Below are 22,938 nucleotides of genomic sequence, written 5' to 3'. Positions count from 1 at the left end.
TGCAGTCCAAGGGACTCTCAAGAGTCTTCTCCAACACCACACTTCAAAATTATCAATTCTTCAGCCCTCAGCTTTCTTTATAGTCCAACTCTCACATCCATACATGACCACTGAAAAAACCATAGCCTTGACTAGACAGACCTTGATTGACAAAATAATGTTTCTGCTTTTCAATGTGCTGTCTAGGTTGGTCATAACTTTCCTTCCAAGGAATAAGCGTCTTTTAATTTCATGGCTGCAATCACCATCTGCAGTGATTTTGGAGCCGAGAAAAATAAAGTCAGCCACTGTTTCCACTGTTTCCCCATCTATTTGCCATGAAGTGATGGGACCGGATGCCATGATCTTAGTTTTCTGATTGTTGAGTTTTAAGCCAACTTTTTCACTCTCCTCTTTCACTTTCATCAAGAGGCTCTTTAGTTCTTCTTCACTTTCTGCCGTAAGGGTGGTGTCATCTACATATCTGAGGTCACTGATATTTCTCCTGGCAATCTTGATTCCAACTTGTGCTTCATCCAGCCCAGCATTTCTCATGAGGTACTCTGCATATAAGTTAAATAAGTAGGATGCCAATATACAGCCTTGACATATTCCTTTCCCGATTTGGAAACAGTCTGTTGTTCCATGTCCAGTTCTTACTGTTGCTTCTTGACCTGCATACAGATTTCTCAGGAGGCAGGTCAGGTGGTCTGGTATTCTCATCTCTTGAAGAATTTTCCCCAGTTTGTTGTGATCCACACAGTCAAAGGCTTTGGCATAGTCAATAGAGCAGAAGTAGATGTTTTTCTGGAACTCTCTCGCTTTTTCAATGATCCAACAGATGTTGGCAATTTGATCTCTGGTTCCTCTGCCTTTTCTGAATCCAGTTTGAATATCTGGAAGTTCATGGTTCACGTACTGTTGAAGCCTGGCTTGGAGAATTTTGAGCATTACTTTGCTAGCGTGTGAGATGAGTGCAATTGTGTGGTAGTTTGAACATTCTTTGGGATTGGAAACCTGTATGGCTAGAGCTAAATGAGTGAGGCAGAGTGGGGGAATGAGGTTGAAGACACAGAAAGAACTACATTCTGGAGAGCCTTTTAAGCTATACTAAGGAACTAATGAGTTCCAACCAGAGATTGGTATGATATAATTGTTAGTTCTAAAAGATTTTTCTAATTACTCTTTGTAGAATTAGTTATAAGGGGCATAGTAGTGGAAGAAGGGAGAGACCAGATGAAGTGTACTAGGTGATCCACAGAAGATAGGAAAAAATATTAGAATATGTGGGTGGGTGTGTATGTGTGTCACTGTTTGTGTTTGTGTGTGTATAAAGCTAAGGTTTTCTAATATTAACAGATTAGTGATATTATCTGTATATAAATTATAAATTAATATAAATATATTTTGTGTCTAATAAAAAATATACAATTGAGGCAATCAATTTCAAAAGTTTAAGAATCACTGTTTTGAGTGAGAGATGATGGTGGCTGTTGTTGACTTCCAACATCTTTTCTTTGGAAATGTAATAATCATTTTTTGTGGGCTTTTATTCCTTTTCTTATCACTATGTAGCAGTGGTTCTTCTTGCCATAAAAATGAGCATGCACAGGCAAGCACACATGCATATTTGCATATCATTTTAGAATGTTCCCAGATACCACATTAAGAATCTCAACTGTAGAGTGATTTCACAGCACCACCCCCTATCCCAAGGATATAACATTTGTCCTTTTTTCTGAACATTCTACTCCAGCATTTCTTTCCCTTTCTATCCCTGTTTGTGTCATTACTAAAATTAATATATGTGCAACTTTTTAATTTACCCCTCAAGCCTAGAATTCTGACCTGAAAGTGAGCACAGTTTCTTTTAGTTATATTTTGCTATCCATCCATTTTGACAGTGATGGGTTTCAAAGTAATGCTATCTAGGGATTTAGAATAAAGCCAAATCCATTATTTCTGTCACAGCATCAGTACATTATTTCTCTATTTCCTGGAGTTCCTAATATGCTAATATTATTGTATATTGATAAAGGTCCTGGTGATAGGCAAACAAAAATTAGAAGCAATGTTTTTACAAATAAATGATATGACTTTAACATGAATCCCAGCCATCTGGCTAGATATAGGTTTGTTTTTTTTTAGATATAGTTTTTATTAAGGAAACTCTGTGGCACTCTTTGGTACTTCCTTGGTTATACCTCAAGCTGTTGGGCAGAAGTAGATGTGGAAAACAGGCATTTTCAAAGTATTCCTCAAGTTCTTTATAATTTTTGTACTCTTATAGAGAAATAGATTTGAGCTATACCCTTGAGAAACTACTTAATGGCCCAGCATTTTGGGAACCTTCCAGCTCAATTTGTAATATCTGTCCAATTCTAGTTACACTTGACATCATAAAAAGTTAATATTTTAAAATTTTGCCTCACTGCACACCTTGATAATTTTCTACTTACAAAGTTTGCCTACATACTTTTTTTCCTTTGCTGCTTACTTAGGCCTTTGGTTTAAAGTATAATTAAAACTAATTGCTGAGGCTAAAACTCAGATGCTGGTCCATCATGGAGATGAGATGAAGGATTACATTTTCTTTTAGATTTGTTTAACTTTTGGAAAAGAGGACACAAGAAACTCCAGCAAAAAGAACATGTGATTCAACCTCAGAGGTGTGTTCTTTGCAGATCTTTTGCCCTCTTTCACCTGTAATGTCTATTAACAAACTTTGGGAGTGATAGGACGCAAACATGACATAAAGGAAAATTGACTGTCATATCCTTTTGAGAAAACATGATGCCTTGAATATAAACTATGACATGAAGAGATAAAATAGTTTCTTCTTTGTTTATTCTTTGTTGTTTTAACTTTTTACAATTCATCTTTATTTTTCAGTTGTTTTAAGACAAGGTAATTAAAAAAAAAAGACAAGATAATGAAAACTTTGTGGTTTCAGTTTACTCCTTTTAGAAATATAACTTGAAGTAGAGAGAAATACAAATTCATTTTAAAGTCAATTTATAACATGTATATTATCAAGTGTAAAACAGATCACCAGTCCAGGTTGGATGCATGAGACAAGTGCTCAGGGCTGGTGCATTGGGATGACCCAGAGGGATGGGATGGGGAGGGAGATGGGAGGGGGATTCAGGATGGGGAACACATGTAAATCCATGGTTGATTCATGTCAATGTATGGCAAAAACCACTACAATATTGTAAAGTAATTAGCCTCCAACTAATAAAAATAAATGGAAAAAAAATAAAGTCAATTTATATAGTTTCTGTTAACTCTAGTTTTGCTTTTAAATCACACATTTAATATTTTAGTGTCTTCTATGATTTAAACTTTCTTATTAAAGTCTTTGTTTGGGATTTATTGTACTAAACTAAGTGGACACCTCCTCCTACATACACATACAGTTTCCCTTTAAAAAAAGATAATCCCCCATAGTTTAAATTGATTATACTAACTCTGTTGATATTTCCTGTGTCCACTTTATAACCTGAAGTTTGTAAATTATTAGGAGAGAATCAGAGTCATTAATTCTGATTCTAAGATTGATACTAAGAAGTGAGATAATTTCAGAATCTTATGGGAACTTTCTAGTTTCCATTCTTTTATCTCCTCAGAAGACTTTTTCATGAAAGACAGGAATTAGTGGCGACCTTCTAATGCAGAGTTAGTCTTTAGTTTTTTGTTTAAAAATGACACTTTGAACATGTAGTGCATAATGCATTCGAAGGTCTGTTGCCAAGCAGCTTGAAACCTATGGGGCATTGTTGAATTTGAAGGAATAGTGGGTTCAGGGAAGGGGCCAAAAGAAAACTTGAGAAAAATAGAGTAAGACTGAAAGTGTTTTATGATAATTAGAATAAAAATTGGTTATCAGAACTTCACGGGTCAGCTTCTGTTCACACATTTAGCTTTCACCTTGCAAAGAAAGGGATGTATCAGGTAATTAGGTCAAATCAATGATTATATATCTTTAACTCAAGTGGAAGGGACTGTAATTGTGATGAAATTTGTCTGAAGGGGAACGCATGGGGAATCTTGTCAAAGGTCACGAGTTCAAAGGGGAAATTAAGTTCAAGGTTCGGTTCCTGTTCACACATCCCTATCAATAGTGCATAACAAGAAACCAAACAACTAATATTTCTCTGTACAGGTTATTTTGTCATTTTGAAATAAGTAGAAGCATTCTCAATCATGTCCCTTCAGGGATATAGAATTAAAGCCATTATACCTCCTTAATAGGGCATTTTCTCCTGACGTGGACAGAAAGAATGTCTCTAATATTGTATTTCTTGCTTGTTGGTCTCTTCTGGTTTGTTGTTGATCATACACAAGACATCCAGCTGCATGGAATACAAATAAACAGACCATCTCCAAGAGATCATATGGCCACATGTTTCCTAATGCAAATTCCTGACTTGTTTGCAAGAGAACAATAAAATATTTTAAGATTGGAGGCAATGAGGAGACAGCTGAGAAAGTTATTTGGGGCCCTCCTTCTCTCTCTCTCTCTGACTCTTCTCTCTCTTCCTGAATTCAGTTTCCCCTTAAACTTGACAAAGTGGAACCAAAATTCACCCTTGTCTTGGTTATTCTTCTGAAACAAAGAGTCTATTCTCCCTTTTAATGCATGTAGAACTTCCATTAAGGTTGACCGTAAGTTCTTGCATGGGATGAAAAAAGAAAAAACTCTCAAATCTTTTCTTAACCCTGGTATTATTTTTAAAGGACTAACAATAAGAACATAGTTTCACATAGTGGTAAAGAAACCCTGGCTGAAGAGACATGGCCTTTAAGATCCAGTGCCCTTTAAACATTTTGGATTCCATGTATAATCCCAATACGTTAAATTCTTCAAGATTGTTTTAGTGTTTTAATAAAGAGACATATATGCAAGGAAAAAAGTATATAATTGCTTAAGGCAAATAAAGTTCTTGCAGATATGTTAAAAAATATTTTTTTCCATCCAATCAGGTATTACATTTGAAGTTTATAAAGTGACACTATTACTGACTGGAAACCAAGAAGCATAACTGGAATAAAGAACTAGCCAATCTGTTTTCTCTCCTCTGCACCGGAGCTACCTCAACCACACATGCACTAGGGCTCTGGGATAATGACTGAAATGTTAAATGTGATTTATGTAAAAAAATACAGAAATATTTCAAATATAAACACAAGTAACCAAACCCCAGATGCTTGTGTCCTCCTTAGATTTTCATAGTACATGACTCTTACCATAATACAGGACAAGAAGGTATCTGATGAAAGCCTTACCTATATTTTTGCTAATGAATTTCCTTGTGTTTATCATGTTCCATGCTTGGATAGGCTTCTTATCCTGGTGTCTTCTTCAAAAACTTTATCTTTTTTGTGTCCGAATGTACATGATTTTGGTCTATAAACTCTAAGATACTTGCCAAGCTTTAACAGAAAAATAATCTCTGACAGATCATGATTGATAAACTGTTTGGGGATAAATTGTTTTGGAATAAACAAGCCCGTGACTGGAGAACATTCTAGGAGATAGGTGCCTCACTTGACTGAATGGGTTTGGGAGGGAGGAATAAAGGGTTGGGGCAGTTCACATGTTGGTTTAACTCTAGCAACTAAAATTTCCACCCTAGTAAAATTTAGAAGTTCAAGGAACAACATTGCCGTGATACTAATGACCTTTGAGGGCATATAGAGTTCAGAGTTCATTTTCTAGTTACAACATCCTTTTCTGCTCCACCCCTTACCCTTCCCACTTCCAAAAATAAAATAAAGGAATTATTTAAGACATTATGACATTCAGCCAGGCTAATTTTTGTACAAAAATAAGAGTGTAAAATATAGCAGTTAAGAAAAAAAATATATATATAGCAGTTAAGTATTAATAATAATGGGTACAACTAGGGAGGGGTGCCTAATGAAGAGAGAGGGTGTCTCCTGAGCAGTTCAAAGTTCATTCTTTGTTCACATATAATGAAAAGTCTTCAGTTATCAGGTATTTAAACCCAAATCAGCAGTTCCATATCCGTAACCTGAGCTGAGTGTTCCTCCATCTAATGGCCATGCCGCTGTCGTTTGCAGTGAGTTGGGTGACATTCGATTTGTACTCCGAGACGGGAACAGATGGGCTTTCATTGTGAGGCTCCGCCTGTATGCAAATGTGAACCGAGTTTCACCCGATCCCGGGGCCTGACCTGACCGTGCACATGCATTTACTCAACGTGGCTCAGCCTGGGGGGGCGGCGAAGGGGGAATAAAAAATGGCAATCGGATAGTACCAGCGGCAGGTCAAGTTTACCATCCGTCTTTCAGCGGGACTGAGATGGCAACACAGTTATTTAGTTTCAGTGTTGATGTGCGTTGCAATAAACTCCATCATTTCACCTGTTTATGAACCCAGCCTCGTATGAGATCTCTGTGAAATCAAACAAAGCTGGCAATCAACTCTCTTGTTTCTAGCAGAATGGGGGATTATGGACGTTTTTTAAGCATCTTTATTTTTTTCCCCAGCCTCACATACATAAATCAGGAAATTTTTTCTCCAGCCCTTTTTATTTCTTACATTGAATTTATTAATTTCTTATTTGGAGAGGAAAAATATATTTTACCCAAATGCTTTTTGTTTCAAATTAAGAAATATGATCATTAATGTCAGAATAAACAACCAGCATTTTAGATGTCGATTAACTGTTTTGCATATACACAGCAATGTACAGTATCTAATAAATCTTACAATTAAATGTGCAGCCCTTCATTAGAATGAAAATATGAACAGCTGTAATCATACACATTCTATTGACAGAGAAAAATTTAGTTTCATTTGTAATTTTTCACACTGGGAAAGAATGAGAGATGGATTGAAACATGACTGTTTCTGTAACTGTGGGCTTTTTCTTCACATGTACAGAAGGACAACAAACCAGTGTCTCTGACTTCAGGGTCTAACAGCAGTGATTTGCCTCAATTTTCTTCTCTCATGAAAGTAAATTTCTCTTGGGAAACCTATAAGCCCTTGGCTAGAAAACCCATAGGACAGACACCCCCAAACTGTAACAAATAACAAATTGATGCATTTCTTCAGTACATCTGTTCTTTAGGGGGTTCTGTTAACTGATGTCTGAAACTGGCATAAAAGAAAGAGTTGCTAAGAATATGGGGAAAGTTGATGCATGCAGCAAAAACTGCTTCTGGCAACAAAAGACACTGCTTATGGTAGTACATGCATATAGCTCTGAATGGAAAAGGGGTCTTTCAAAGTCGTATTTGTGCAAATGTGGTCAAAGCCAAGGCAGGCTTCCCTCAAAAAAATATGCCAAATTGTTTCTGGAAATGGATTCCTCTCTACCCCGCCTAATTCCAGTTCTCACTCGAGGGTGCAAGGCCAACACACCAGAACAGCATTTTCAAGCAGTTCTAAAGAGTTAGGCTTGAAATAATTCCAAATAGAAATAAATGACCAGGACTAGGACTAGCATTTGTCTACTAGGCACCCAGTAGTAGCTGACAGAGATAATAAAGAATAAAGGGTTGCTTGACAGTATAGCAGGTATTAAAAAACGTCATACTCGTTCCCTTGGCTATTGAAAATTGATTTGCTTATCACACTTGGTCTCTAAATATGTATTTCCATCTATTTGGAATATATGTGGGTGGCATACATGTGGACCTATATGTATATATACATGCAGATACATACATATTTATTTACATCTATCTATACAGATCCTTCCTTATACAAACAAGGATTTATGTGAATGCAGGATTTTACGTCCACATAAACTTTTGCTCATGGTTGAATTACTGTGGGTCACCTTAAGGATATCATTTGTACCCTTAGAAAATTTGTTTGAGAGTTGTCAAGGCAGTGCTTACAAGGGAATTCAAAATGTTTATTTACTTTAGAAGCAGGGGACTCATATGTTCTAAGTTTAACAAGAAGCTTAACAAAGTTATATTCTAGCATGAGTAGAATATTGAAGCTTTTAAAATATAGATAAAAAAGAAAATGAAAATTTGTACAAAATGACTATTGTAACCAAGTTATTAGAACCATCACTTATGGTTGTTTGCATTAGTAAAATGATGCAATTGCTAAAGTTTATCTAAAACAAGCTTGAGAGTTAGAAACCAGTAGTTTATTTTTTTTGTGTCATGTTGAAAGCAATATCATAAAGTAGAAAGAAACACTTATTTTTTTTAAGTTGTTGAGGAAGAAAAACTTAGACATCATAAGTTATCCATGATCAGAGAGCATTCAAGTATCTAGAAAATTACACTCTTCGTGTCTTTACAAAATCCATGAAAGTTCATTTTTCACAAATATTTGTGTCACAAGATAGTTGCAAACAAGGAGGTATTGGGCTCAAATAAATAATAATAATAACAGCAAACATTTATATGGCTCTTATTATGTACCAAGGACTCTCTTTAAATGCTTTCCATATATTAGCTCATTTAATCCTGACAAAAATTCCATGAGGAATACGTCCCATTTTTATCTCTATTTTACAGATGAGGAAAATGAAACTTGTTCAAATAGCTTTTCCCCAGAAAAGAAAATGGAAAATTTGAGAAATTAGGACTCAGATTTTTAAAAAGACCTTCCATGTAATAGAACAAATTATTTGTCTATGCTTATTTCATCTGTAGAAAATTATGATGTATTTTGTAAAAATCATATTTATGAAACACGGATCTTGCTTCCTAAGTAACAAGAAGTAAATATGTACTATTTCTATACCTTTTAAAGCTTTGCAGTATTAGAGATCACTGTTCTTCATCTGTGACATGATGTGGGACATCTAAGAAAGTGCTTCAAAGTCCCCATGAAAACTTCCTGTGGGAAAGTTATTGGAACCAGAAAATGTAAATGCCTTTCCTACTCCAAATGCGGGTCCAGTTTGAGTGGGAATAAGTTATATACTATTCTTAAAAAGTGGCCCCGTCTAGTCTGTGGATCTGTTCTTTGACAAGAAAATTAGATTCCTTGAGGGTGTTTTATTATTTTTCTTATTTTGCCCCAAGCTTAGTCAGTTGTACCCTTGAAAGGACAGGTGAAGAGAAATTAGGCAGGACACAATGGTCTTGTCTTTTCTTTCTGAATTGTATCTAAAGATACAATTTTGCATTTTATCATCTTGTTCCAGAGTCTGTGTTGTGATCCATTCAATTCATGATAAAAACTAATGGTATTTGTATGTCCTAATTAGCCTTTGAGTCCTAGTCGGCCTACAGCACTCAGCCAAGATGTACACCCTTTTGGTTTGTGAGAAGGGGAAGGGGGAGCCACCTTGTGGCTGGCAGACGGCCCAGCAGCCTCCAGGATCCTTGCTCTGTTCTGAGTAGAAAGCAAAGGAGATGAGGGTGGAAGCCAGAGATAAATCAGAAATATCAATCACGAAATATTTGTGGAAAGTGGTAAGGGATATAAATAGAATCTATAACTATAATAATACTGAAGCAGTAGTTGTAAATATACATTATCCTCTTTAATATGACATCAAGTAGATTGAGAACTGAGAAATTATTAAGACCTCCACAAAAAAAATTGGAAGAAAGAAGAAAACATTTAAGTTAAAATTATGTTCATTTTGTAATTCAATAAAGAAATCCCAGAGACATATTTTTAAATTTAATGTTGTTTTCTAAAGCACAGAAAAAGCCCCACAGACATCTGTTTGCATACATTGTGTGTCAGGCAACATCAGATTTGAATGGAATTTATCTAAATTTTATATGCATGGCTTGATGTAAATTGAAATAAATTGTACAGCATACTCTGCGTGGACATATTGGTTTTTCCATCGCTGCTTGAACTTTTAACCCCAGGGCCTGAGCCGGTCACACGTTGACCTGTCTGAACTCTGCTGGTAGATCCAAGTGTGGAAGGCTGACCTTGCCTCCATGGCAACCACAAAGTAGGGTCCATGACTCTTCTCTCCCTTTCTCTCTCTTTTCTCCACACTCCAAACAAAACAAAACAAAACAAATTAGTATATTCTCGCATAGCCAGTCTTGGAGTAGTTTTACCAAAATGCATTTTGCCCCTAACCTAAGCTCTAAGCAAAGCTTTTTCAGCTTGCTTGTCAGATGTTAATGAAAGTTTGAAATGAAAGCCTTTATAAAAGTTAATGGAAAAGACCCCTTCCTGGGATACATTCAGTTTGCTTGTCTACTGTTGTAATAAAATATACTTCACATACTCATATATTAAGTAATGTTGCTATAGGTATGTTATACACACAGATGAAAATTATTCTTGTGTGGAATCTCAATATTAAAAAAATACTTAGGCTAGTTTTTACCAATGCCCACTGTATCCACATCAGATATAACATTTTCCAGTGTCATAGAGCTAATATATCTGAAAGAAGTAAACATTAAGGATCTAGAGTTAACTTCTCTATTGTGAGTTGTAGTCTCCACTTTAATTAGGTACTTTTATACTTCTAATTTGTTTTAATTTTGCTGATTTATCTTTAAATCTATGTGCTAACAAATTATTACTTTCACAATCTTGGTAGTTTAAAGGTGTTATTTATTCATCACTAAAGCTAAAATTCTGTTCATAGGATATACTTATGGATATTCATTTATTAATGCAAGAAGCACTGGTTGAATACCATATGTAAATAACTTCAACTAGGTACTGTGGGGTAATATTTAAAAAAAAAGTGGCATGGTCTTAAACAATTCCAGTTTTGCAAGAAAGGATGTACTACTTAGAAAGAGAAAAACTAGAGAACAATTAGACAGCAGTGACAAATGTATAATTGTTTAAAATTGTATACCACTGACAAGGAAGCATGGCATAATGGAGTGACCATTTGGGAGTGGATTTAATGAAGAAAGGCATCTTATGAACAAAGCCTTGGAAAAGGTGGTTATCCAGGGCTATAAACAAACATTCTACTAAGCTTCAGAGGTTTCACAGAAAATGGAAAACCTGGAATGGTACTGGTTATATACAAGAATTGATAAGGAGGAAAAGTGACAAGAGAAAATGAACTGTGTTATACCGGAAATGCTCATTGAATAATATGCTATCCTTCAAATTCTGAGGTCCAGATCAGTGATTTGCTTCTGAAGTTTTCGCAGCAAATATTTTAAAAAGAACAGACTTACTAATTTTAAGCTGTAAGGGACTTCTGTTGTTGTCCTTTTTAGAAAGCATAAAGAAAAATCTTAATTTCTAGAGGTCTGAGGTAGAAAACTAAAGCTCAAATGTTCCACAAGTTGCCTTTAGGTCACTTTAGGTACCAGGATTGATAGGTGACTGGTCTGATGAAACTGAAGTTCCCATTTAAAGTGGCTTTGAGGTAGTTTTAAAAAAAAATCACAGAAAATGTTTTACTTGGTCTGGCAATATAGAAAATTTTAAAAGACAACATCATGTAAGCAAGGTGAATCAGAAAATACTTCCAGTCTGCCTCTAGCAAATTCTGTGAGCTTGGGGTCACTTTATCTCTGTGGGCCAGGGTTTCTTTATATGTAATAATAAAGATATCTAATATTTATTGAATTCTTACTTTATACCAGTCATTAATATCTAAGCACTTTCACTTAATTCTCACAACAACTCCCCTGTAAACTGGGGAGTATTTACCCTATTAGGTAAATACCATTGTTGTCCCCAGTTTACAGCTCAGAAAACTGAGGCACCCTCTCTTTTCCAGTATCACACCTGAGTAGTCTAGCTTTAGACCTTATGTGCTTCATCCACTGTACCAGGCATCTGTAACGGGCCAGGTAGTTTGTATCTTAGGATTTTCAGACGACACAGTCTCTAGAGTGACGACTGTGCCAGTTGTAGTGCAAAAGCACCTATAATAATATGCAAATAAACTGTGGCTATACACGAAAACTTTATAGATACTGAAATTTGAATTCCTTATAAACTTTCATATGTCATGAAATATTATTTTGATCTTCCCCCTACCATTTAGAAATGCTTTTAAAAAATTTCTAAGCTATCAGGCCCTACAAAAACAGGGTAGGTGGGATTTGGCCCTTGGATCTACCTAGTGTGGCAACCTCTGTACTTCACTGTGCTGCCTCTTCATGTATAGAACAGGAATTGAGCTAGATGATCTCTTAAATTACATTAAATTCCATAACTTTCTAACTTCAAAAGTAGGATGACCATTTTGGATTCACCACTATATAATTAAAGAATTGAAAGCTACCTTGGAAAATAAGCTTATCTATCCCTTTTCTTTGAAAAAGACTGTATCTCAGAAGGGTAAAGAATTATCTTTGTCTAATTGCTATTTTGAGAAACAGATTTCATTATCTTCTTTAACAAGTCATTTTATGTTCATTGCTGTTCCTATCGGGACTGTAGTCCTAATGTCCAGCCTAAGTCCCTTATGATGCAGTGGAAGCCCACTTGCTCTACTTTTTAGAAATAACAGTGAACTTGTCTCTGTCTTCTACACCACTTCCTACAACTTCTGTATCATTTTTTGCAGCCAAAGGTAAGAACCTCCCATCCTTTCCCCAGGCATTTTTTTCTTTACTTATGCAAATTGTTTTCTATTCTCCTAGCTATAATTGTAGTGTTCAAAGGAATCCTTTCCAAAATATCTTTCTCTCTCTTATTTGAGAGTACCAGAAACTGAACAGGGTAGAGACCGCTTTTCCTTATCTATATTTAAGAGTTTGTTTTTCCAAAAGACATATCAAAATGTTTACAAATGTCATTTTATCTAAAATAAGTACTTTGTAGGGGTCCATAGGGCTTTCCAGGTAGTGCTAACGGTAAAGAATCCACCTGCCAATGCAGGAGATACAGGTAGACACAGGTTCATACCCTGGGTTGGGAAGATCTCCTAGAGGAGGAAATGGCACCCCACTCCAGTATTCTTGCCTCGAAAATTCCATCGGCAGAGGAGCTTGGCGAGCTGCAGTCCATGGAGACACAAAGAGCTGGACACGACTGAGTGACTGAGCACACACAGGATCCATACGCTTAACTCATAACTTCTTTAATTGTATGATACTTTGGTATTATGATAGATAAAGCATGTCATCTCTTCCTTTAAAATCAAGTAATGTACCTGATTGTGAATTTAAAACTCTTTTATTTTTTTCTTTTAGCTTTAAAGCTCAGAAACATTCCAAAGTTTACTTCTGTTTCCTTAGTGTTGGTTAAGTAATGTGATAAAAGCAAAATATAAAATGTCATGTATAATGTTGTTTCTACATCCTCAGTTACAACCTTAGCAGTCAAACTCCTGAATAGTCTACTGAGCTGTATGCTGTACAGCTCCCTAAACATTGACAATTTATTTTATATATAGTAAGAAAATATCTCCTTATTGTCTAATAACTCTGTACATGTCCTAGGTATGACAAATTCAGAGAATTGTATTTCATTCTTAGAAATGGTCATTGGAGTCAAATTTTTGAAGGTTTTCCCTAAGCCTATGTCTTTTTTATTGTATACTTTATTTTTATTTTTTAGAATTTTGGCTGCACTATGTCTTTGGTGTGGCACATAGGTTTTCTCTAGTTGTGGCTCTCAGGCTCCTCTTGTTGTGGAGCACAGGCTCTAGAGCGCGTGGGTTCACTAGTTGCAACACATGGGCTTTCTAGTTGTGGCGCATGGCCTTCTCTATTGTGGTGCTCAGGCTTAGTTGCTCCATGGCATGTGGGATCTTAGTTCCCCGACCAGAGATTGAACCCATGTCCCCTGCGTTGGAAAAGGGATTCTTAACCACTGGACCACCAGGGAAATAGCAAGCCTCTGTCTTTTATAGACATTTTGTCACAAAGATTTTATCACATATAGAGATTTTCTAAATAACATAGTTCTGGAGCCACAAAATTGAAGGCACATGAACAAAAGTAGTCTGCCTCATTTGTTTGAGTGTTCAGTATGGTCTTGGTATACTCACTCAACAACTTTTGTCATAGAGCTGTAGTGAAACCAGATGAATAAAGTGCTCTTTGAGAGTAAAATTCTCATCTATTTATATTTCTAATACTCCAGAGTATTATTTGACAGATTACACAGGCATTAGTGTAAAGACTGTTTACAGATTCTTTGAAAGGGTTGAGATAAAATATAATATTATCTAGGAAAATATCTAGGGCAAGAGAGCCTTAAAAAGAGAAAACAGTTTTGTAATAAGGAGATCCCCTTCCCTACAGTGTCACAGGACAGTTGTACTGGATGTCCCCCTATCTGGTAACTTTTTGGTGTAACCAAAAGATGTTATTTACAGGTGCTAGTTGGAGTGAGTCTCTTATATTTTCTTGCCCCTACTACTGTTGTATAAAAATGTTTACTGCCTTTAAGGAACTTTGAGAAGAATCTGTTCAGTGAGTAGACTCGTCAATGTTTTTCTTTTAGTTTGCTCTCATTAATTTATTCTATTAACATTTAAATGATCCTTAAAACCTTAAATTTTAGATTTTAAATTTGGGCATTTCCATATTTTAAGATAAATATTGACTTTTACCTTAAATACAGAATTGTCCCAAATATAGTTCACCTTTTAAGAAAAGTATCCCTGTGATTTGAAATCTTCAAATCACTGCCAGCATTGTCCTGGAATTCTATGTTTACAAATCTCTATCCTGCACTGGATTCTGACTCCCTGAAGGTCTAGCACAGTGCCTGTTGTAGGGTAAGTGCTCCCAGAATGTTTGTTTACCTGAACTGTTGAACCAAATAGTGACAAAGAGAATGGATTTCGACTGAGGCATTAGAACGTTGTGCAGGACCCATGGATTCTTTACATTCTTGGGGGGTAGGCCTATTCTAAAGGAATGCTTCAAGTAAACAACTGTAACAAGCTGATTCTGCTGGCTTTCTTAGGCATTTCATGTTGCATGCAATTAGCTGGGCAGCAACGTAGGACAGAGAAGTGGTCGGTAACCTCAGTATATACTTGTGTCCAAGAAGCCGTGTGACTCTTGAGCTGTTTATCACTGTTCCTAAAAGTTCTCAGTGTATGGAGGAGTTTGTGAGAGATGGGAGAACTTCCTGTTAGTGAAATTCCATACAAGACACTCAAGGGAAATACAGATGTAAAAAGTGTTCCCACGTCCCATTGATTAACCTTACATGTTTGGATTCGAATATTTGTTTTTGTACCCTCTGCACAAAAGAAGCCTATTTACTGAAGGTGTCAATCAGTGTATTAGTAGTGACTGGCTTATTTCTGATTATATTTTAGTATGTATTGTGTCTCAGCCATTGTAGAGCTTTCTGGGAAAATAGGGTTTATTGCATAATACCTTACAAGATCTTACAACATGGTTTATGTTTGAATCAACAGCCACTTGATAAGTCTGGCAAGTCTCTGTGTTTCAAATTCTTCATTTTTGAGTTCTTGATCACTACCATCGATCATCATGATATACATTTCATGTATATGTTTGTTTTGTATATTTTAGCAACAAAATCAAAATAACACATGTTATTTTTATTATATTTTCCGACATACGAGAATTTTAAAATAATTTTGTTGTTGACAATTGAGAATGAGATGTTTCCTAATTCTCTAAACTATTAGAGAAAGCTGCATGCCCTGATACTAGCTGTAGCATCTGAAACCATTCCTAGTGTCCTGACATGGTCAGAGAATATCAGGAGTCATGGGGACAGTGAGACTGGCTGAAGAAATCCAGATTCAATTTAAATACTCATGGAGTTTCTACCATAGACAAGGCATAATGCTACATGTTGAGGGGATATAAAGGTGAGTGACTAACAATCTCCCTCCATGTTTGTGTATTTTTAGATATGGGGTGGGGCATTTTTAGGGAGGGACAAGGATGGTTGAAACAAAAATAAGAAGTTATTTGCTAATTCTTTGAGGAGCAGTTTCAGTAGATTAGTAAAAGTAGAAGTTTGATTTTAGGGATTCAGGAGCAAATGCAAACTGAGAAACTAGAGACTGTGGGTATATGGCACTTTTAAAAAGTTGGTTGCCGAAAATAAGGGAAGGGATAAGTGGTAGCGAGGAAGAGGGGAAGAGGAACTTTTTTTTGGTTCTTTTGTTTTTGTTTTAGGAGAAGGTAGATCTGAGCTAATTTTCCGGAAAATAAGAAAGAACAGGTAGTTCTGGAAAAGGTGGAGGTAGGTTGTATAATACTATTCAAGAATCAGTCTTAAACTAAAAGGTAAGGCACTTACTTCTTAGAGAAAGGAATTAAAAGATAGAGGGGGGTAATGATGCAGAGATATTTTTACCTGGAAGCCGGGGAGGGCAAGGCCATCTGCTGAGAGTAAAGAGCATGGAGTAGGGACTGACCCTGGGCTTATGGAAATGGAGAATGGAAGTTTAGGGCAGCCACTAAAGCATGACAGAGTCACGAAAAGAATTAATTAATATACAGTAAGAATCATTTCAATATATTCAACAAGCATTAAACATTAAATGGAGAATTCATGGAAGAATGAAATGGTAAAGAGCTCCTGATCCACTTCCAGCCATCATAGCTCTCTCCGGTATAATGTGAGGCACACTTCCAGTCTCCAGAAAATCACATATGTTCTCATGCTGAGCTGTCCTGAATCTTTGCTTACCATCATCCCTGTTGACACCAGACCCAGTCCTGAAGCGGTATCACATTCACAGAAGCACAATAAGAGTAAACATTTCAGTCCTTGCATATACATGCAGTATATTTTACAAGGTCACTGTCCCCTCTCAGAATCTCCACAGCTCCCTGAAGCCTCTTGCTCTCCTGCCCTTGAACTCTTTCAGACCTACTGTCCAGCTGTGTTCCTCCTGATTCTCAGGAGTGGAGAGTGCTTTTTGGCTATCTGTCCTCTACTATCTATCCAAGTGGCCTTTGCCCTTTCAAACTCATCTCATTCTTATTCTTCCCAACACTGCATCACAAAAGGCCAAGACACTTGTCTGAGAATGGCAGAGTCCTCATGGTTGAGAGCAGGCCTGGGAGGGAACCAAACTAGTGAAGCCAGAACCTCTTGAGTATACAAGGGGATAATGGGCTAAGAACACTCATCATTAAGAACTGTTGTCTAGTTATACCGCAGCTTCATAATCTCACCTTATTTTGAAGAGGATTTGAAAGCATGATCTGAAATACAAGTTATCTGTACTTTTCATTTTACCTCCTACATTTGAATCTCATGCCCTACACTCCAGCCTCATTATTCATCATTCCCCAAAGCCAGCCCTGTGTCTTCCACCTAGAATGCCTTTCTCATCTTCTCCAGCCGCCTACAGTGCACTGATCCTACAAGGCTCTGCTCATCTTCTCTACATGGCTTCCTAATTGCTCCAAGGTAGCCTCATCCTCTCCCTGTCTTATGTTTTACTTGATCAATGCCTTTATTGTAGTTGTTACCACCGTTTGCCTTGCATTATGTTACTTACCATGTGCTGGCTTCTCCAAAGGTTATGAGCTCCCACAGGGCAGGAGTGGTATCTTAATTATTCTTGTATCTTTCACAGGTTAATTACTCTTGTATCTTTCACAGATTTCAGCACGTGGTAGATATTCAATAAGAATTTGTCAAATTGAACCCTAAAAAATGTGACTATACATGTATGTGTTTGTCATATCCTAAAGAACCTCCAAAGAACCTTGAGATAATAGTAGTCTCTTGTTTCTACAGTGTTTCTTAACATGCCACAGAGTGACTGCCACCTTCTCTCCCCCTCTTCCATGATACCTGGAGGTTTTCCTCCTTAGACACCAGAAACCCTGAGGGTGGAAAACACTATCCCAGATAGATCCAAGATAAATGTTCCCTTCCTTTAATAGTATGGCCTATGAGTACAGAGGCAAATGCTATACTCTGACACTACAAAGACAAATGAGAGTCAAGAACTTTAGAAAAGGGAAAAGAATCAGCCAACATGTTCCTTCCATGTTACAACTCAGGGAAGAGAAGATGGCAAAAAAAATCAAATCCACAGAAGAGTATATATCATGCTGACTACTGAAATACATTTTTGCTGAGATGTCAACAATCTGTGATAGCCCACGTGAGGTGAAAATACTCATATTTATATGATGCTCTTCACACAGAGAATCCCAAGATACTTTATAATTTATAAATTGAACGCTCTTTATGCAATGTCCCTAATGTTCTCCATATAAGAAATCCAGTTCCTAATAGCCCAGATCTCCACCCACAGCAACACTGAACATTTAAACATTTTTATCAGAACACAATATTTTGTCTTTGAAAAATCCTTTATATCAAAAAGTCTGCAATTTACACTATTTGTCTTCTAACATATGCAGCATCTCTCCTACCTACCTCCCTTCCCCCACTAACATGGAAAGCGAATTCAATTAGATTTAAGACAAAGAGTAATTGCGTTGGAAAATAGAAAAAATATCTCATCCCAGAGTGATTAAGCTCTTTACCTTATAGAGGGAATTTAACTCTTTCAGGAAAACAGGATCCCATATAATAAATGAATACAGAGCTTTGCTAAATCAAAGTATAATGTCTTGATCTAATTCCCCAGTCACCGGTGAGCTCTTTGCTCCAGGAGAATAGTGTACTCATTGTAACACTTGTAAGAAATATAAAATAAAAACTAAGTCAATTAAGAGTTTTAAATTTTTATCTTTTAACTATTGTCATTTTTACAGTGGGTATCTAAAAATCTGAAACATATTCAGAACTCTTGGATTCTTGAAAGTGAGTTTAATCATCTACTTTCCTAGACTTATTTTGTGCTTTTGATATCTTGAGTTTGATAAACTCTTCCACATACTCAATGGGAAGTGATCCAAGGAAGGCCAGAGTCACTTGTACTACAAAAACTGCTCTGCCAGCAGCTGCTGACTAGTTGCTTGTTGGTGCTCATTCTGGAACTTCTGCAGAAAGACGATAAAGTACCCTAATGTGATGGAGTCCTTAATAGAGGAAGTCCCAAAACAGTATATGACCAGCGGCTAGGGATGATATACAGCACTTTCATTTGCAATGCTTGCTATTTGAGGTGGGGAGGATTGTGGTAATTCCAGGGGAAACTTAAAAGGTAAATATTGAAGCAGCTGAGAGAATCTGTAATAAAGAGATAGGTCAAATGTACAGGTGTAGGTTGCAGTCAGCCTGTTGCTCAGTGTTGGAGTACAGAAAACAGAAGAGATCTTTTGGGTGCCTTGAACTAAGAAATCTCCCTTCTTAGGCTCTTTCCTACCTATAGTATTCAGGTATTTCATACCTATCAGCGTGGTTTCACTTAAGTTGTTGTTCAGTTGCTAAGTCACATCCGACTCTTTGCGACTCCATGAAATGCTGCACACCAGGCTTCCCTGTCCTTTCTGACTCTGGCCCTGGTTTTTTTTTTGTTTTTTTTTTTGGCCCTGTTTTTAATACCTCAGTTAAACTGTCTTTTGTAATCATAATGTTCTGGAGCTCCAAGCTGATATATTCCTGTCTGTTTTCTTTACCAATCCGTAACATAGGTACTACACACTGTTGTGTTACATCGAGAAAAATTATACCAACACAAGGCATTGGCTCCATTTTGACTGGAGTTTCTCACAGCAGCATAGATTTTTCTCTATTAAATAGTGCCTGAACTGAACCAGATGTTTTGGCATGATGATGAGACCCTACTTTCAATTGGTTGAGGATCTAACAGGGTAGTAGATCTGACTTTAAGAGGTAAAGCAAGGGAACAAAAGCTGAATACTTGTCTTAGAAGTTTTGCTCTACCTGTCTCACCATGGGATCTTGTTTTGTTCCATTCCTAACTAGGGATTTAAAAGCTATAATTATTTATGAGGTCATTTATATTGTTGTTTGAGACCTTCTGGTGAAAGGCACTATATAAACTAATCCCAATGTTAATATATCTATATTTTTCCCATATCTTACAAACTCTGTTATACATAGGACAGATTCATTTATTTATGGTATGTCCTTAGTTTGTTACTCTTAGCCAAATTTGTGTCATGATAAATACTTTAAAATAATTATACACATTAACCAGGGATTAGAGAGACTGATTTATAGACTTGGAGTGGGAAGAATAAAATAAAACCACCATCTATTTGGGTCATGCAATCAAATAAGTTTAGAAGTTCTAAGTGAAATGTTTTTAGTCAAGTCAACAACAAGGTGGGTCACATCAAAAGGAGCATCTGCAATGAAGTAACACAAGGAATTTTTTTTTAATCTGGAAATGAATGAGTTAGGAAAATTAATGGCTCTTCTAACTCCTTAGACAGAGAGTAGTCCTTTCAAGTTTGATGAAGGTCATTTTCAGGACAGTCTAAGAGAGAGGTTACAGTTCAACTTCCACTAGCAGTGCTTGAGAAAGGCAAAAATGACCAGAGTTTCTGAAGCATCTGAGTTTTTTTTTTTCTCCCAAAATTAAAGCTGATAAAATTGCAAATGATTACCCATATTCTTAATATTTTATATTTTCTCCCCTTCCCCCAAATTAGGAATTTATCACTTTTTCCAAAGACTGGAATGGAGAAAATACCCACTAAGCGAGATACAGTGAATGTGTGCTAGTGTGTACTCCCAGCTGCTCATGTAAATCTTTCTTCACAGCAGGATTTGAACAAAAACTCACCACTTAATTGAATAGTTCAAATGCCACTGAGTAGGAAATTTTAGTGAGGCCAGGATATGTGTAAACTTAAAATAGATATGTATATTCTGGCAACATACACAGTATTTTGAAACAGCAAAAAATGTTAAAGGAATTTTTTGTGCTCTTAGGCCAATTGTAGGTATTGTTTTAGGACTTTGAAAGTATTCCTTTTATACTGTTGCTGTTTTTTTAAACAACAACAACAACAACCTTGCTTCATTTTCCTTTTTATTTTTGAGCTGTTTGCAACCCCCTTTTGAATAGTGAGAAACAATGCAATTAATTTTCTCCAGCGCAATCATGCATAGATTTAATAAGCATCCGAAGGTAGGATCCATCTGTAAAGTATGCGTTGCATGCTAAATTACTTCTCTTCTGTGGTTTTTTTTCTTTCCAAACCTTAATTAATTGAAGAAAAAAAATGTTTATTAAAGTGGGAACAGGCTGGGCTCTGGCTCTCCGCCTCTGGTTCAAAAGTTCATACAATTCCCTGAAGGCTCATCTGAATGTGTGTGTCTCCCTCTCACAATCTTTCTTTCTCCGTCTCTATAGTAGGGATGAATGCCTAGAAAAGGTGTATTATTTTGTTCCCAGGATCAATTTGAATAATCTTAACTTAGGTAAACTTTTTGTGAGTATCGATTTGCATATATTACATATGTTTATATAAACAATACATACACATAGACACATCAATGTGTTATTTTACCCATTTTTCTGTTGCTTAGAATTAAAAATTTATATACTTTCAGTGGCATCTTTAAATGGGATGTAGATAGAGAGCAGGAAGTATAATTCTACAGGTGGATCTCACACAGGAAATTAAAGGAATTATGTATGAACACAAGCTAAGTCTTTGTGGATAAATTTAGACCCAGAAGAAAAAATATTAAATCTATCCCAAGTAGAAAAATATTTACCCATAAACAGAGTAATGGAGAAAATATATAATAGGAAGTGACTCACTCCTGTGAACTACTTTGGAAATAAGATATTTCCTGACCTGCAGACCTGCAGTAAGCTTTATATGACCTAGGTGAAAAGCAATAAACTTTTTGTAAAATAAAAATATTATCTTAAAGATAGACTCAGAATTTTTTCAGTTATCTCAGTTGTTACTTAGGATGTATATTTTTTCAAAATATTGTTTTTTTTTCTCTTTATTATGTACTACAATTTTTAGATCCTTGTTTTTTTAAAAATAAACATAAGTTGTAGTTTTCATCCAAATAACTTGCTTCTTTTTACTTTAAAGTAAGATTGGTTTTCTCCTTTAACACAAATAAGGTTTGCACAATCACCTCCATACCTCGGAGCTGATGGAATCAGAAAGCAGTGCTGAACTTGGCTGTGATCTTGCCTGGCTAAAGTCTACTTCGTTTAGCCCAGTTGCTTCTTTAAAAGCATAGTGTTCACATAGGAGCCTAGCAGTGGGGTTTCTACAGGTTGTTTCATTTTCTCTTTGGACTCTGTACAGGGCACCTAAAGCCTCTGGGCTATTAGTCATTTAAACTTTAAAAATAGATGTTTAAATAGGGGAAAAAACAAGCAGCATGAAGAATGATTTTAGTTTGGGATAGATGCAGCTTTAGTCATATTGGCCCTTTTACCATGTACATGACCCATCCTATACTCTTGCCATGTGAGCATCAGATGAGCCATGGGGACATTCCTGGAAGGAATTTTGAGGAATTAACATGAGGAATCGCCTTTCAAATGTTGTTACATGTACATATTTGGGCCAATCTGCACACTTGTGAATCAAATTACTTGGAGGTGTTGCCAAAATATGATCACCAAATAACAATTAAAACTGATGTCTTGGAAACTTGAAGACTCTCAACCACTATGTATGTACCTATTTATGTGAATACATCATAATCTCCCCACCCCCAGCCTTCTGTGACTCTTGGAAGAATCTCTCTACTGCTTTCCAAACAGATTTTAGTTTAGACTTCTGTGAAATCCCTGAACTGAATAGCTGTGGGTTTCACAAATTACATGCATGTAAACAACATACCTTTGAAAGGAGGTTGTGTGGGCCCTTTCTCCTACATGCTTATGTCTCTGTTGTCATAGACTGGCATCCTTTGTGAGCTATTCAGTGACATTTCAGAACCATTTCGCTCTGCAGAAAACCCGCAGTTGTGTTTCTTTAGCTGACACTGTGGCACTTGCTCTCGAAATTGCTAGTTAGAAAAAAAAATTGTTGAGGCCGGTGGCTGTAATCAGCGTTGTTGCTGTCTGTTTCCTCAGACTAATAGCAGAGCGATCCGAGTCTGAGAGTTCAAACAGAGGTTATCTTTCCCAGGTAGCATCTCGTCCAACGAGAATTTGATTTTTTTCTATAGGACTTTACTCCATTAGATTAATGAAATTTCAATGAGAGCCTGGC

At 36.4% G+C, this 22,938-nt stretch overlaps 1 protein-coding gene and 1 long non-coding RNA gene across 3 annotated transcripts in view; one reads left to right on the top strand and one right to left on the bottom strand.

Annotated features, from left to right (window-relative positions):
• The window catches only part of SKAP1 (src kinase associated phosphoprotein 1), a 291,789-nt gene that overhangs the window by 119,651 nt on the left and 149,200 nt on the right, over positions 1-22,938 (top strand). The window lies entirely within an intron of this gene.
• LOC122442594 lies at positions 9,452-22,732 on the bottom strand. Its single transcript, XR_006269671.1, has 2 exons — positions 22,564-22,732; positions 9,452-9,948 (listed from the first exon to the last, which is right to left on the bottom strand). It is a non-coding gene; the product is annotated as an uncharacterized LOC122442594 (long non-coding RNA).

The sequence above is a fragment of the Cervus canadensis genome, chromosome 1 (assembly GCF_019320065.1).
Source record: "Cervus canadensis isolate Bull #8, Minnesota chromosome 1, ASM1932006v1, whole genome shotgun sequence".
NCBI classification, from domain to species: Eukaryota; Metazoa; Chordata; class Mammalia; order Artiodactyla; family Cervidae; genus Cervus; species Cervus canadensis.
The sequence above is the reverse complement of the archived record's forward strand: the minus strand, read 5'-3'. Positions and strand labels throughout refer to the sequence as shown.